Here is a 15,280-nt window from a genome sequence, read left to right as displayed (position 1 = left end):
TCAAGACAATGAAAATCAATTCTGTGAATATTTCGTCCCAATGTCAAAAGGCCGTCTTCAGCACGATACGAGAAAGAGAGAAAAAAAAATATGTATATATAAATAAACTTACATTAAAATTCGAAAATTAAAACTAATAATGTTAAAGACTTTTTAAAACAGCCCTAGCATCCTTACTTCAACGAAGTTCAACCAGTATTGTATTTGTTTGTTATGGAAAGGCACTGTGGTACTTGTCGCTATTTTCGCTAGTTTTACAATGTATAATTGTGCATCACCTATTTTGAATTAGGGGTGGTGGATCATTGTGTGGTCAGGGGGGGGAAGACGCCTGAGAGTGTAAATTTTAATGTACGAACAATCTAACTCTGCAAGAGCCTTCAGATAAATATAAAAGGGGAGCTGGAAATTAATATCTGGTCTCTGTTCTTCTGGATTAAGCCTGAATACAGTGCTGCTTTTTCCGGCAAATGATTTTTCTGTGGTTATAAAAGATGAATGCCACATGACGACGATTTTACTTACATTCAATAGCTTTGATTTAGTTTCGTCCAACTTTTGAAATTTTCTCTAAATCTTTCCTATATATATATATATATATATATATATATATATATATATATATATATATATATATATATATATATATATATATATATATATATATATATAAAAATAAGTTGTCTGTCCGTTACGCCAGATTATATCTTCTATATATATAAAAGAAAACAAACTAGAATGTAAAAACTGGAAATTGCATAAATATTTCGAAATATTTTGACAATAGATTAAAGTAATTCAAAAAAAGAAAAATGGTAAAAAACTAAAAACAAACTAAAAAAAAAATTAAAAAAAATAAAATTAAAAAAATTAAAAAAAGAAAAAACCTAAAAAGAAAAAACGTAAAAAAAATAAAAAAGATAAAAACCTAAAAAAAAAACTAAAAAAAAGAAAAGACTAAAAAAAAACAGGGAATTGCACAAATATTTCAATATATTTTGACAATAGATTAAAGTAATTCGAAAACCTTAAAACAGATACCCCAAATTTTGAGGTTTAATATAAATTGTTGGAGCTTTAGCATGCTTGGCACGTAAAGATTTTTCCAAGTGTCAATGTTAGAATGAACATTGACAAAATTGAAGAAAACAAATCAATAAAAAGATGAAACTAAAAAGAAAGAAAAAACTAAAAAAGAAAAAAAAACTAAAGAATAAACTGTATATATATATATATATATATATATATATATATATATATATATATATATATATATATATATATATATATATATATATATTTATGAAAATATATCTATATATATAAAAATAAGTTGTTTGTCTGTCTGTCGACTGACGTCATGTTTGTGTGTCAACTGACGTCATGTTTGTCGACTGACGTCATTATAAGGATTGAGCTGTATGTCGTCATCAAGTTGTTTGTCGTCTGACGTCATGTTTGTCGACTAACGAAACTACAGACCGGGACACCGGGACACAAATGACGTGTTATGTCTGTTATAACGTAATAGAGGCAACAATCTTGACAGGGCCTTTTGAGGGTGAGGCTTTTCTTATTCCACGCGTTCTCATGATTCCAATGGATCTGCCTTTTCAACCTAAAAGATTACAATTCCCAATTTGATTAGCATATTTAGTTTTCAGTCCAGAACCACTAAAGCTATTATGTAAATATCAAAAATATTTATGTAGTCTGAGCAATAATTTTTAGTTTTTATTTCAAAATAGAAAATTACCTGACAATTTTAGAATTATATCTATCTATATATATAAAAATAAGTTGTCTGTCTGTGGATCAGGTGACGTCATGTTTCTGTGTCGACTGGCGTCATGAAGTTAGTTGTTGTCATTTTTGCTATGACGGTGACGTCATTAAAGATATTTAAGACATATATGTTCACGTAGAAATCTATTAATGTTTAAGTTTAAAATGACTGATGAACTTACAATGGCAAAAGCAGATGAAGATGCTCAAAGAGTCTATGCCAAAAAACTTGCTGCTGATAGAGAAAGTCAGAAAAGAAAGCGTGCCGAGGAATCAAAAGAACAGCAAGGAAACAGGCTTGAGGCTAAAGAACGCAAAACCGCGCAGTTAGATGAAGATCCACCTGGACAGCGAGAGTCAAACATATCAAAACTGAAAATGATAGCGATGATGATTGGGTTTGGGATCTTGACTTGGATAAGGTCGTCAATGCCTACCAGATTTTAGTTAAAAAACAAAGGTTCGGCGATATGTATTTCATAGTGTAGCTGAAAAATAAAGAAGAAAAAGAAAACAGAAAAAAGAAAAAATGTAAAAAACTAAAAAATACTAAAAAGAAAAAACACTCAAAGAGAAATTACAGACCGGGACACAAATGACGACCGGGACAGAGGGAATATAAATAACGACCGGGACACTTAAGTAGAAATTACAGACTGGGATACCGGGACACAAATGACGACCGGGACACAGGCAATATAAATGACGACCAGGACACAGGTATTTAAGAATATCGTTCAAAGACAAATTTTTAATTGTAAGAAGACCGTTGAAAGAGAAATTTCTAATTGTAAAATGACTGAAGAACCTACAATGGCAACACCCGAGGAAGCTGCTCAAAACGAATGTATTCACGCCGAAGTAGCTGAGTTGGTAAAGCGTTATGTTTCAGGTTCTAGGTCCGAGAGGCTCCAGGTTTGAACCTTGGCCTTAGCATTAATACAAAAGAAGAAAAAAACTACAAAAGGTAAAAACTACAAAAAAACTAAAAAGAAAATATATATATATATATTTATATATATCATCTTTTCCACAAAAATAATAATTTAGTGCTTCTGCTTAAAAACAGCAATCGAATTGATGCCTCCTGATACGCAACTATCAACAAAGTGGCAATCGTTGTGGTCGGTGATCAGTTCTTACCTCGAGATAATATTCTTTATAGGCGAAACAATCAGTTGACAAGAATTGCTTAAACTCATCGATGCTACGATGCCGCGCCACCCCAACACCTAGTTGGTGGGGCGCTTCGCGCCCCCCCAAGCCCCCCCGCGCGCGTAAGTCGTTACGCGCCATATTAGTTACGCGCCATTGTAGTTGTGTCCCTGTGTCCCACCTGTGAATAGAGATAGATATAAATATATGTTTTTAACTACGTAAAACATGCGAATATACAACATTCTTCGCTGTCCCATTGTCTGTGCATATAAATAGATTGTCAGGTTTACTGACTCTTGAACATGCAACATATAATTGTCCATGGGAAAAACAATCCGTATTCAGATCTATACCTCATTATTCTAATGATGTGCCCCTGTGTCCCGGTCGTCATTTATATTCCCTATGTCCCGGTTGTCATTTGGGTCCCAGTGTCCCAGTTTGTAATTTCTCTTTGAGTGTCCCGGTCGTCATTTATATTCCCTGTATCCCGGTGTCCCGGTCGTCATTTGTGTCCCGGTGTCCCGGTCTGTAATTTCTATTCGAACAATCCCTGTGTCCCGGTTCTTTTTATTTTTTTTTTAGTTTTTTACCTTTTTTCTTTTTTCAGTTTTCTTTTTCTTCTTTATTTTTCAGCGTCACTATAAAGTACATATCGACGAACCTTTGTTTTTTTTAACTTAAATCTGGTAGGCATTGATGACCTTATCCAAGTCAAAATCCCAAACCCAATCATCATCGCTATCATTTTCAGTTTTGATATGTTTGACTCTCGCTGTCCAGGTGGATTTTCATCTAACTGCGCGGTTTTGCGTTCTTTAGCCGCAAGCCTGTTTTCTTGCTGTTCTTGTGATTTCCCGCCACGCTTTCTTTTCTTACTTTCTCTATCAGCTGCAAGCCTGTTTTTTTGCTGTTCTTTTGATTCCTCGGAACGCTTTCTTTTCTTACTTTCTCTATCTGTAGCAAGTTTTTTGGCATAAACTCTTTGAGCAGCTTCCTCGGCTATTGCCATTGTAGGTTCTTCAGTCATTTTACAATTAAACATTTTTCCGGGAACAAATGCCTTAAATACCGTTAATGACGTCACCGTCATAGCAAAAATGACGACAACTAACTTCATGACGTCAGTCGACACAGAAACATGACGTCACCTGATCCACAGACAGACGGACAGATCCACATTTAATAGCTGAAAAATATCAATCAATAGTCAATCAACAGCTTGTTCACAAAACAAGCCCAATTTTCAAGTAAAAATCACTCGCGGTATGGTTGCTTGAAGATTGGTGATGGATATTAAGAACGAAACTAGAACAAGGCACTTGATCTCTGTGCAAATTATGCATACCATGATAGTGCATCTAGTAAATGCTTCTTGGGAAACTGCCGCAGCGATTTGTGATAGTATTTGGAAAAATTGGGGTAACCGAGGATAATTAATTAAGTTAACAAGAATTTGAAATAAACATTCTTCTCAAAACAAATATATTTTCCATACTGGTAATTTTTCTAGGCTGATCGAAAGGTTTTGTAGGGTGGACCTCCCTTAAAACACCCATGATTGGCCTCCGGTTGCCTTTAGGCTATGTAAAATGACTTTTATGCTAGCAATAGGCCTGAGGAAGTGAGTATAGACAAATATAAGTGCTAAATAGATTAGTACCATAATTTTGTATCAGTTGAATGTCTGTATGACATACTTTTTGTTTGTCCAGCAAACATACATCGATATATGCAATATTAGATTTTGGTCAACAACACTGTTGGTTGTGTGGCAAAACATTTAAGGTTCTTGAAGAAGACAGGCTACATTGAGAAGAAGTAAAGCATTTTAAACTCATGTATCACACCTCATAAAAGGGTTTGAAGGACATTAATTGTAAATAAGACCTGAACAAAAGACATAGAAGGTCAATAAAAGTTTGGAAAATATCTTAGGTGCTAATCTTTATTAAATGTGGGCTGTTTGTAAGGCAAAGCAAAAATTGACAGCACTTGTATTGGAGGTAAAAGCCTGGAATACTATTTTGAGTATGAACTGTCCTAGGCTAATTGCTGAATAAAATTGGTTATAGTCTACAGGTTAACCTAGGAGGTAGGCTATTATTAGCCACAATGTATAGACAAATACGCAGAGCCAATAGGCCTCATTGGCATTGGCATATTGTTAGGCTTTTGACTACTTTGAACAACATAGGCCACTGTCTCAAAATTTTAATCAGATTTCTTTAGTAGACCCAGTAGCCCTAAGGGGCATGTAAGTGGAGCTGGTTGTCCTCCAATAATTTTGGATCTTAAAAAAGGGCCATAGAACCTCAAATTTTCAATTATTTGATACATCTCCAGAGTTATAAGTATGGTCAATGTTGGTATTACCAGAATAATTTTTTTGGGGTCATGAAACTAGGGTAGATACACAGTTATCATCAATGTGAACAACTTATTTATGTAGCAAATTCTTTGCTGTCTCACCATTATGGAGTTATTCAAATTGAAAGTTGGTCATTTTTCTGTCAATTTCCACTGGTTTTTAGTCTTTTTTCTGTAAGATTGATTGTGCTATTGCTGCTATTGAATAATCATAAAATCCTTAAGATGTATTTGAGAAATTTCTCACAAGAAGAAACACAGGAGATCTAGTTTACATGTTTTGAATTTAATTGAAAGCATGGCAGAGCTTCACTCTGGCTACAAAATTGATTATTTTGAGGGCATAGTGACATTTTACAAAGATAATGTGAAATGCTTAGAGTTTCTGAGAAACCATAGAGTGATCCCAAAGTTGGTGAAATGCTTCAAATGCAACAATGAGTGTCTTTTCTGAGAGCAGGATCATCACATATGGAAATGTACAAGATCTTATGTTGTTCTGAAAACTAGAAAAAGGTGTTGATATGGATTTTCCATATCTGATTATAATGGAACATTCCTCCACCAAGCAAGGTTGCAAGTATGAAAGATTTTGCTATTTACCAATCATTTTCTGTCCCACAATTGGGACTACTCATCAGTCAAAGACTGCCTTGGGATGTCCCCATCCCAGCATATGGAACCCTCAAGAATCTGGGGTATATGCACCACTCCATCAGTCATTTAGAAAATTTTGTATCCCTGGATAATCCTCAGTTTCACACCCAGACCATACAGAGAATGTGCTTGGGTCTGAAAAACTGTATCAAGAGGCTGGGCATGAGCCCAAATTTTATGTACCAATTCCTGGTGCAAGCCCAAATTTTATGTACCAATGCCTGGCATGGTATTTCTTTATTTCCACTGTAGGAGACAAGAAAAAACTCCTACATGCATTTTTTGTTCTAGCTGCAAAGCTCTATGTGCTGATGTCCATGAGGGTACAAGCAGCCTCTGTCACAGAAGAGGATGAAATTGAGATTGTGCAAATAGCAGCTTATTTGAAATATTGTGAATAATTAATTTGTATGATCATTCTTGAGTTATATAATTGTTATCTTAAGAGCAAAGTGGTTGATTGACTGACATTTGCAGCCAGCCAAGAGAATACACAAGTACTACATTATGGTAAGCAAGTTATTTTTATTCAAAGTTAGCCCTTTTTTTTATTTCAAGCATTATTTGATGATAATATGCACAATAGAAAATAGATATTAGATAGAAGTTAGGTTAAGTACTTTCCAAAGGCAGATTATTTTAGGCCAATTCTTTCATAAATAATCTTCTCTAAAAACATCCAAAATTTGTACAAATTGTCTCTAAAAGCCACAGAGCAATTCTTGGTCCTAAAATGTTAGTGATTTCCAATTAACAAAAACAGAAATGATTACAATTCTATATGTATAAATATAAGAATATTTGGGCTGGAATAACTCCATAATGGTGACTTTATGGTAGTTTTGCAAGAGAGAAAAGATGTTCAAAGAGTCAAAATGCATCTATTAACAATAGTTTCATGACCCAAAAAATTGTTCTGACAATACCTACATTTACCAAGTGCTTCCTCTGATAAATACACTAAAAGTATAAAGCCAATTGGGATGCTTGGCAAGCTAAATGGTTAGAGCACTAGAGTCCCAATCTTGGTATCAAGGGCTCAAGTTTGATTCTAGACTTCTTTTTTTCATTCTACTACTACTACTAATAACTCACTGCAGCACCAAGCCGCCTGAGGCCAACACAGCTACGCACGCTCCTCCTCCAACCTAATCTATTTAAAGCCTCCCTCTTTACACCCTCCCAGGAAGTTCCTATTTCCTTTAAATCCTTATTTCTGACATCCTCCCAACCCAGACAAGGACGACCTGCTTTCCGTGTAGCCCCAGACGGTTGGCCAAAAAGGACAATCTTTGGTAATCTGTCTTCTTTTCATGAATAAGTATCTCCAAAATTTTAGTTCTAGTAGATATATTCTATTTTATCTCATATCTAGGTTGATTGATTTCAAACTCTGGATAGTTCTGTTTGGGAAGGGGGTCATCAACTCTGAATTGTGTATTGTGGGGGGCAATAGTTTTTGATAAAATTTTACTTTGGCTACTTTTGGCTATCTTGGAAAGGGGTTATGTTAGGAAAATCAAACTTTCAGTAATGAATCCAGGGCCAAAAAATACTATGGAAAGGCATTCCTAAGCTTCCATGTTAACCCTCTTTTGGTTTCTAAATCTTAGACATTTGCCTACTTGACAGGTACCTATTGAAGTTTTGACAAAGTAACATTTTGTATTAATTTTCAGTTGTCAGTTTCTTTTTCTCTGGTTTTAGTTTTGAAAATGCAATTCCTGCTTTTTGAGTGGAATTTTAAGCTATATTGATGGTTTTTTTTTTTAAATTTAGGACAAAATTTGTGTTTTTGGATCTTCTTCTTCTTGTCATACTTTGATCAAAGGACTTCATTTGTCTGTTATGACCTCTTCTTCCTGTTAGAGAATAGGCCTCCAAAAATGCTTTCATCATAAAGTTCCAATTCCAGAATTTGTATGAAGGTATATCCTTCTTTGCCACCTTCTCCTCTCTTCTGTTTGGTTAGTGGGAAGTGCGAGTACTTGAGCTACCTGTCCCCAGCGGTTTAAGGCCTAGAGGCTGGCTGGTACCAATATGACTCTTCCTACTCACTCTTGCTCTCTTCTGCACAGCAGATCTACATTATAAGCTAGCTCATTTTTATTTACTTTTTCATTTGAAAATGTAACAGAATCACAAGGTAACTTTAATATTGTTTAGAAACTCCAAAATCTCCGCGAAAATCAGGGCTGTTGAAAGATCTTTGCAACCAAAAAAATTGAGATTGAGCAAAGTTGTGAAGTTGAAAACAGTTTTGTTGTTCTTCATTTAAGCAGAATATCTATTTTGCAAGGTTTCACTTTTACAACACAAAGATTTTTAAAGGTCATCAAAGGCCAGGCCCCTCCAGAGAGAGAAAGAATTGAGGTAGTTACTTCAAAATACCTTCCCAGGACTCCTTTTCAAGATAGCCAAAAGTAGATAAAGTAGAATTATACTCAGTTTTTATTTAGTCCTCACAAAAGAGAATACACTATGGCCAATTCTCTTTTTTATGTCTGTCATCCAACAAGCTTTAGTAGTAGTAGTAGTAGACAGGTTTAATAGCAAAAAACTTGGCAGCTATTGCTGCTTTGCATTTCTTTACAACATATTCAAAATCAAACTACAAATGTAAATATAAATCAAAGTATAAACATTAACTCTTATTGTACATATCAACAAAAACCAGGACAAAAGAATTACAATGGTTTATTCTTGCTTTCATGGGAACTAAATTATCTTGCTTTCGTGTTCTTCATGGTAGAGGTTGATCAGGTAAGCTTTGATGCTAGTATGTCATAAATTTGCATCAATGATGTTTTTCTTTCTATGAAATCTGTTTCTATCAAAATAATTGTGGCAATTTCCAGTTGTTTTAAGTTTGGCTTCGTTGTTCATTGTAGATTCTGTTCATTTTATGTTTCATGTCTTCATTCACAGAAACTTCTAATCCTTTTATGTTTTAATTTTTGTTTCTTATATATTTTTCTGAATAAGGGTACTGCAGGGTGATACCACCCTTTTTATTGCAGAAGAATATAATTGTCATTTGATGTGTAAGTACACATCAGCTATTATGAATTAAAATTGGCTGCTTATTTTATGGTTGGGGACAAGGGGGGGATGCCTCTGTAGGTGCATTTTTAATGCCAGAACATGTTAACTCTCATTGAGCCATCAGATAAATATAGAATTAGTTCTAGGGAAGGTCAGAATTATAATATAATAAGATATCTAATTCCTCCTGATTTCTATAAACATTTCTGGGCTACACCTTTATTATGAGAATAATGGGTAACAATAAGTCCTACAACCAAGCATAATTTATTCCATATGGGTAAGGAAAAATACCTCCTTGTGCTCATGAAACATTGGGGGATGCTCATTCCATTAACATTTATAGATTTCTAGTCCCTTTTTAAAAGGCAAATTTAAGTTTGAGAGCAACTTGTACCTGTCTTAGAACCTGTTTGGGTATCTAGTCCTTGTGTAACCCCTTAGGACATGTGGTCAACATTTTTAGGCTCCTGTTTTGTCCAGAACTGTTGAAAAAATAAATAAATTTGCATGTAAGGATGATATAACCCTCAGAGTCATTGGGACAAGGGTTGTAAGTTATGGAAGCAGTCAATTCACTACAGATATAGTTTATTGCAGACAGAAGGGGAAGGGGTGTTTTATCTGGAGAATCCAGTGGTGTGAAACTTTCAGGAAACTTTCTGCTGTGGGAAGGAGGAGGGGTTAAGTGACTGGAAAAGAGCCACAAAAAGTTTTTCCTGGCCAATTTGAAACTTAAGTCTGAAACCTTTCTAAAGGCTGCTATCCAGCTCTTGCCTAATCTGTTTGATATTGAATAAATTTTGAAATATCTATTTTGTTGTAAATTTTATGATGCTTAATAAGGTTGCATATAAGCTGTCCAAATACTGGATGTCTTGAATATCAAAGTTTGTGTCAGAGGGATGGGGAAGGGGCTATTTTTTTGTCTCCAACCCAACAGAACATTTCTGCAACATAGGCTCCTGCTGGACTTCAGGTTTATGCATTGTTAAGTTGCAAAGTAAATCAAAAGAAACTAGGTGTTGTTATGTTGAGGGAAAGGGATAAAGTATAAAACATTTTTGTCTTCTCAATATTGATTGGTCTGTAAAAGGACCAATCAATAAAAGAAGGACCAACAGTTTTTTTCCCAAAACTTGAAACTGATAGTTTCACCTGAGAATAGGCCTAAATGCTTGTTTTCTGATCAGGTAGGACTTATAATACTTTTTTTTAGGCCAGTTGATGGAATTTTAATATTTTTGTTCATTCCAGAACAAAAGACTAAACAGGATGCATAAAAACGGGGCTTTAAATTTCGTTGTTCTAATCTGCTTGAAAATGACAGTTCACAAGATTCTTGGCTAGGTGGACCTTTTCTGAAAGCAAACTTGGATCTAATTTGGTTGTATTGGTTGATGACGCCCAAAAATCAAGCAGAATTATTTTTTTTATGTCTCTGATAGGCTAGACTTGAAACTTACAAGGTTTGTGGCCTGGGCTAGATAGACTCCAACAGTAATAATGACATTTTGAAGATTGGCTGAATAGATATTACCTTAAATTGCAACTTGGAGCAATTGAAGGATTTTCCATCCTGTAGCATTGCTCAGCATTTCTTTGAAAATTGCCATGTGGATTGATTCGGAATTGTTTTGAATATTGAGTTGGTTTTATTGACTAGGGTTTATTTTCTGGTCTGGGACTCCAAGGTGTCCCATTCCAGCCTCCATTCCTTATTGCTCCACTCCTTGTTAAGTGAGACTTTGAATTCTTTGACGGTCTTACTGGATACAGTATGATTGCTCAGGGAGTTCCACTGGTCTACTACCCGGTTGGTTAGGAAGTGATGGCGTTTCCTCCTCTGAGCGTTGACCTTTATGAGCTTCTTAGAATGATCCCTTGTCCGCTGTGATGAATATATGAAGAAGAGACCATGAATTGGATTGTTGTGAATCAATTTGTAAGTGTTAATCATGTCACCCCTTTTTCTTCAGTAAGTCATACTGCATAAGTTCAGAGTTTGTAGTCTCATTGGGTAAGGAAGATGTTGGCATCCGTCTACTATCTTTGTTGCTCTCCTCTGTACTTTCTCTATCATGTCCTTGTCCACTTTGTAGAAGGGAGATACAATTGACATGCCAGTTTCTAGCCTTGGTCTGACAAAACTTTTGTCAGTTTGTCAGTTTCTAGGATTAGCTGAGACTCAAGGGGCATGTGGACACTGACATGGGACCACAATGAAGACAAACACTATGCAAAAGAAAATTTTGCAACACTTCCTTAATCCTTGCACTTTGTGCTGAAGTCTTATTTTTTGTCACAGTTCTTCTAGAAAGATTGCATAAGAAGTATTTTTAAAGAAATCTAAGTCTTTAGTGCAAAGGACGAAGGTTGAGAAAGGGGTAGTCCCCCTGATATATGAAATAATTTCTGTTTGTTTTAAGTTTTAATGTAGCTCCTTACTTTCAGTTGACATTTTTTTTTTTTTTTAATTTAGTTCTTTAATAAACTACTTCAGTGTACGTTTGTTGAAACAGTCAAAGGGATACAACAAAATATAATATGAAACACTATTTTAATAAAATGATGGATTACAATGCATGCACATCCAAGGGTTTCTACAGGATGAGGGTCAGGATGGTTTCAGTCCTATTGAAGACCAAGATGTGGTGCAGATTTTCAATCCAAATGACTAATGATTCACCTACCCTTTGACCCGAAATCGTGTTGTAAAACTATCATTCAAAATTTATAGCAAATTGTACTTGTGATCAAAAATTTGATTAAGTATTCAAGTTTTGTCCAAATTGCAAATTACAGCCAACATTAGAATTTTTAAGTAGAAAAACTGAAAAGGTAAGCATATCTTCTTAATTTTAACCAGTATTAAAACTATATCAGTTGAAAACAAGCAGGAATTAACTAAACGAAAATACCCAACAAAGTTTTCCCAAGAAATATAAAGACCTATGTAAAAACCTAAGGTGAACTGAAATAAAATCATGAAATATTTCAAACTTGAGATAACAGCAATTACTATTAATGAATAATGGAAACCTAAAACGAAAAGAAATCAAAATGAGAAATAAATAGTCAACTTAAAATTTAAAACAAACAGAAGATACCATAAACAGGAGTAGGTCTATTGCCCCCTAAACTTATGAAAGGAGAGAGCATCATTTGCACTTAACTAAACACAAAGTGTGTTTTTTTTTTATATATAATAGAATAAGAAATTGTAGAAACTTTCAGGAACTAATATGATTAATTATTAAACTATCACTCTCTTTCCAATAATTTTGATTATTGTAGTAATTTTCTTTCGTCTTTTGTTGAAGTTTGGAAAAAAAACCATCCTGTTCAAAATACTTATCATTTCCAATGAAGTACAATTAACAATAAAGCTGCTTTGAGGATCGTACCACTGTTATTTGTAAACCATGATTAGCCCTGGGATAATTTTCTGTTGTTTTGCTGTTGCTGGTGTTGATAAAAAAAACACGCTTCTCAAAATACAATTTTTTTCAGGCTAGAGTGACTGATGCTCTGGTCTATACAAATTTTAGGGGTTGATGGCTCTACTCCTATTTGTGGTATTTTCCGCTAGTTTTAAGTTTGACTTGATTATTCATTTCTATTTGTTTTAATGTATGTTGAATCACTCTTAGTAGGTTCTATTATCTTTAAGTTTTATATGATCATTCTCTTTAATTTCTGCTTTGTTGAGTTTCAATTATTCATCAACAGTAATTTATGTTCACTTTAGGCTTGAATTGTTCTGTGACTTAATTTCTGCTTGTCATAAGCTTTAATATGGCTCTTTACATTTTTTTTTTTTTTTTTTTTGGAAAATGATTTCCTAAATTAATATTTAAAAATAACCAGGTTTCTCATCGTTTTCTCTAGGTTTAGAGAGATTTACCAATTAAATAAGTAAACTAGTTAAAAAAAACTCAAATGGTTGTTGCAAATATGCTACTGCACAGTAAAAAAAATTGACAAAAATGGCAAGCTGATTTTCAATACACTGATAGGATTGGATTAAACGAACTGATGGGATTGGATTAAACGAATGATACCGTTGGTAAAACTAGGTTACATATTAGAATAATTTACATCTTAACATATTTCTATGTAGATTCAAATAACTGTCAATTATCATCAATAGCTTAGAAAATTGCCCTGTTTTTGGATCCACCTTTTAAAGACTGGGTAGCAGAGAACTCGGAATAGTTTTAGCGCTGCTTCCAAGGCTGTCATTTAATTAGTTTTTTTATTTCTAATTCGAAATTTCATTAAAAGAAAAAAAAAAAATCCAAACACACTTCTATGTAAGCCTCTGCATGCTTTTGAGTTTTATGGTTATATAGCAATAACTGTGAGATATGTTTGTCAATTTCATATTTTTATGATAGTCTTTTGTAGAAGAGCAAATTTTTGGTACGAAAATTTTAAACGTGTCGTGCTTAAATAGTTATCCATTTTCTTTTATCAATTTACTGTAGATGGTAATATTTTATCGTGAAATTATTTATTCTTTGATTGCGGTCCGAATTTTAGCCGGAAAAAGGTTAAAAGCTTATTTTCCATAAGGGAACACTATTGGGCAAAAAGAAGGAAAAGGTTTGGATCATGCCTGACCCTCAAGGGGCTGCAGACCAATTGTGTGCACTGTTTTTTAAGGGGAGTTGGAGGTGGAGTATACATACTGCAGACCATAGAGGGTGGGAGACGAAGCACATGCTCGAATAGTTTTGTTCCGTAAATTTTTATCAAACTGCACATCAAGAATTCTAAAAGTATTTCTAAATTCAGGTCAAAATGACTTGCCCATATTACGAGCAAATGTTTAATAGTGTTTTTATCAATACTTAAAGAGAGCTTAATATCCTCGCAGTCCCTTTTTTTGTGATATGCATATTGAATCAAATGCTTTGAAAGATATTCCTGAACTTTTGCAGATAGAAATGTTAGGATAGCTCCAACAGCTGCTTAGATGGCGGTGCCAATTCAATTTAGAAAACCGAGGATATGATTATATTTTGTTGCATATGTGTCGTTTTGGTTGTTTTAAAGATTTAAAATCTATTATATCCCTATCTCGTTCTACGCTCATCCCATAACTGTATTTCATAATTTACCGGTAACTCCAGTGAAATCAGAAGAAATTAAGACTTAAAGAGTTTTTGGCGAAAAGGGAGAAAGTATTACCTACTTAAGGTTTACTACTGATTCTTCATGTCGCGGTTGCCACAGAAGCTTCAGATTAGTTCAGAGCGAACTTTTGCCTATAGATACCCCAAATTAGAAATAGATTTTCAAAGCTCGAATGGGAAAAATTTCCAGCGTATTGTAAGGTTTCCCATTAATGCCATTTCTTAATGGCTTTGAAGAAGAATAAACACCAGATTTTTTTTTTTTTTTTTTTTTTTTTTTTTTTTTTTTTTTTTTTTTTTTTTTTTTTTTTTTTTTTTTTTTAGGCTGAGGATAGCATTTTTGAATAGAATAATACTTTATTATCAAGCTAACTCTCACAGCATAAAAATCACCGAACTTGTTGCCTTCAGTCAGCTAGCCTACATTGTATAAAAAAAAACTAAACAAAAACAAAAAGGGACACAAGTGAAATATTAAAACATTGCCTATAGTGATGAACCAAACTAGGCTGTCAAATAAAATTAATACAATGAATAAAATGAATAAAATTAAGTACTTAAATACACAAACTTAAGTAAAATGTGAGTAAAATAAGTAAAAGTAAGTAATATAAGTAAAATGAATAAAAATGAGGGCATTAGTAAAAACATAAGCACATTATAAAAAACATACAGTGATGAATCCAACTGCCCTGTCAAATAAAAAAAAAAAAAAATAATACATTAACAATGCAAATGACACATTAAAGTGATGCTTTACAGATATTGTTTATTTATAATTTCAACAAACGCTGGCACAAACCTCTTTCTGTAACGCTTACTTCTTTCATTAGTAGGATTTAAAACCGGGGATTTCTTGTGCTTTTGATCGGGGTAAACTGGGCTTTGGAGGGAAATAATGGGCTGGGAGTATTCATTGAAAGCTTGGGTTACAATGCAGATTATTTCCGAAATTGATACCAAGAGTTATACGTCTGGATGCCAAGGTAGGGAGGCAGATTTCCTTGAGGAGGAGAATGTCAGGCACTTTCTACTGACTGTCAATAATTCTCAGGACTCTCTTCCGGATAATTTCTAGCCTATTAGACTGATGCACTGTAATGCCAAAATGCCACACCAGGCTA

General features: G+C 34.0%; 1 long non-coding RNA gene across 4 annotated transcripts in view; it reads left to right on the top strand.

The window, feature by feature from the left end:
- Positions 1–4,730: 4,730 nt before the first annotated feature.
- Positions 4,731–15,280, top strand: part of LOC136042863 (uncharacterized) — a 35,483-nt gene continuing 24,933 nt past the window's right edge. For 2 of the 4 annotated variants that reach the window (XR_010621461.1, XR_010621460.1), the window contains exon 1: positions 4,767–4,853. This is a non-coding gene — a long non-coding RNA (uncharacterized LOC136042863). The other 2 variants (XR_010621463.1, XR_010621462.1) reach the window with 2 other exon arrangements.

This window comes from Artemia franciscana, unplaced genomic scaffold (genome assembly GCF_032884065.1).
Source record: "Artemia franciscana unplaced genomic scaffold, ASM3288406v1 Scaffold_2236, whole genome shotgun sequence".
NCBI classification, from domain to species: Eukaryota; Metazoa; Arthropoda; class Branchiopoda; order Anostraca; family Artemiidae; genus Artemia; species Artemia franciscana.
Note: the sequence above shows the minus strand (reverse complement) of the source record. Positions and strands in the feature narration are given on the sequence as shown.